Here is a 2,578-nt window from a genome sequence, read left to right on the forward strand (position 1 = left end):
ATGTATAGCAAGCCTACTCAGGCTGATTTTATAAAGATTTTTATAATTTTATACATGTTTTTAAAGTCTGTTGATTTTTGGTATTTTTAATATATATAAACAGATTGGTTTATTTTAATTATTATTGAGTTGTGTATAAATCTTCTTAAATAAATAAAAATGCAAAGCCAGTCCCCGATCATGAGTTGCATCATTGGAGGCCAAATAATAAAATTAAAATTAAAATCTAGTGTAGAGCAGGAAGGGATGGCGACTAATAAAATTCACAGGAAGTCTGTGGATGATTTATTGAAGAAGGGAGATGTGTGGACTGTGGGATAAGAGGCCCATGGGAGATACATCTTACTTGCTCATCACTGATGGGTAACTCCAAAGGCTCACCCTATTTCCTTGACTGTAATTTTTTACAAAACAAAACAAAATGATTTTAATATTGTAATTTTAAATTACTGTAACCTGCTTTGGGACCTTATGGTGAAAAGTGGGCAAGAAAATGAAATGAGGATGAGTCAACCATGCTACTGTAAAATAGGATTAGAAATTGCCATAATGAAAATCTCAGTTTTAATAATAATAATAATAATAATAATAATAATAATAATAATAATAATAATAATAATAATGTCTCAAGGACTTTGTGTTGTTAGCATCCATTTGTCTCGATAGACAATGGGGTGCAGGGTAGAGACCAAAGGTGGACAAAGTACCCCAGAAGCAGCACGGTGTGTCCCACACCAGAGGTACCCCTTTCACCCCACAGCATTAATAAAGGAATCACAATCAGCAGATGAAGCTATGAAGAGGAAGATTACGGTACAGTATTTTTCTTTCCTGGAAGCATTTACTGTAATTTCAGCCGCAGGTGACTTTTATGGGCCATGCTTATATACCTTCACACTGTGTCATTCTCCCTAGTTATTTATGGCTGATTACTCCCCCCCACCCCCTTTCTGAAGGCATGATGTCAGAATTTGAGAAGCGTCAGTCTAATGATCTGTACAGCTGAATACCAGAAGCAGTTTTTAAAATGTATTTTTCCCTCCATGGTTCCCAGGCAGTCATAAGCTCTGGAAGATGAAGCGAGGGGAGGAATATGCGGTACAAAATTGTGTTTATCTATGTTATGGTAACAGCTAGTTAGAAACAAGCCTTGATGTTCTTTGATTACTGTTAACTGCCTCAAGTGAAACTGAAGCAAAATGCTTGTTCCTCTTAGCTTGAGAAGGCAACATTTATCAGGTTGGAGAAACCAAAGGACAGTCTTTTCCAATTTTCACAAAAGACGATGAGGCAATTACATTACCATTTTCTGTAGAAAGTATTCTGCCTGTGATGTTAATTTTGTCTGGTTATTTAGGGAGGAAAAAACACCCTTCAATACAGGGAAGTATTTCTAGATTTTGAAACCTAGTCTCATCAATAACTCTCATCAATAAAGCTGAAACAAAGCTTCCAGGAAATTTCCAGAAATGCTGTTAGACCACAAAATAGCAAATTGTGCCTTTGTTGAGCAAAACACAAGTTGTGGCACTCAAGTTTGCACTGCCAGGTGGGTGAGAATTCCTTGGGTGTGTAGAGGGATGTGCGCTCCTGTGACATCCCTGAGTTGACTTTGGGATGCAGTAAAGCTTTGCAGCCATCAGAAAGACGTCCTAGACGTTAGCTGGAGCCACAAAAGAATTGCAATACAAAAATGTTAATTTTCACAAACTCTCACAATAGCCTTTTGATTTCATGATCACACATGTGTTAGATATGCATCCATAATCGCTTTAGTCCAAAAGGTGGGATTCATGACAAAGCTGCTGGTGGTCTAGATCAGTGTTTCCCAACCTTGGGCCTCCAGCTGTTTTTGAACTACAATTCCCATCATCCCTGACCACTGGTCTTGCTAGCTAGGGATGATGGGAGTTGTAGTCCAAAAACAGCTGGAAGCCCAAGGTTGGGAAACACTGGTCTAGATTAAGGTTAGCAGACGTCCCCATTTCCCAAGGGCAGTCCCCAGATTTACACATCAGTCCCCATACAAAATCCATTGAAGTTGAAAAGTGTCCCTGGATTCATTGAAAAAAATCTGGTAACCTTAGTCTAGATGCCATATGGAATGCAAAGGAGAGTTTTTTATGTATTCATTAATGGGTTGCTGCAGAACTGCAAATGCTATGTTATGCTGAACAGAATAAAAATATTGAAAATCTTTTTCAAGGTATCCTGAATTTTGTTCCTAAAACCACGATTTTCTACATCCTGGTTATGCAGAGAAGTTGAATGTGCACATATTTGCTTATTTGCATGAACAATTCTGCTTCTGTCTGTGATAAAGAGATTCTGTGCAGACTAGTAATGCACTTACATGCCCTGACAAATAGCAATTCATCTTGCAGTGCGGTCTTCAGCATGTTTACTTGAAAGCAAATTTCACTGATCTCAGTGGGGGACTTTCTCTCCAATAAGAATGCATTTATCAATCATTTACAGATTAGAACTAAAATGCTGTACTGTACTTCAGTGTTTCATGATTATTATTTGCTGTATAATTTTACCCATTGAACCGCACTTTGATATTTTCAGATTATCA

General features: G+C 37.6%; 1 long non-coding RNA gene across 1 annotated transcript; it reads left to right on the forward strand.

The window, feature by feature from the left end:
* The first annotated feature begins 748 nt into the window (after positions 1-748).
* LOC308594413 lies at positions 749-2,199 on the forward strand. Its single transcript, XR_014011452.1, has 2 exons — positions 749-1,823; positions 1,968-2,199. It is a non-coding gene; the product is annotated as an uncharacterized lncRNA (long non-coding RNA).
* The last annotated feature ends 379 nt before the right edge of the window (positions 2,200-2,578 follow it).

This window comes from Podarcis bocagei, assembly GCF_964188305.1.
Source record: "Podarcis bocagei genome assembly, chromosome: 9".
Classification (NCBI taxonomy): Eukaryota; Metazoa; Chordata; class Lepidosauria; order Squamata; family Lacertidae; genus Podarcis; species Podarcis bocagei.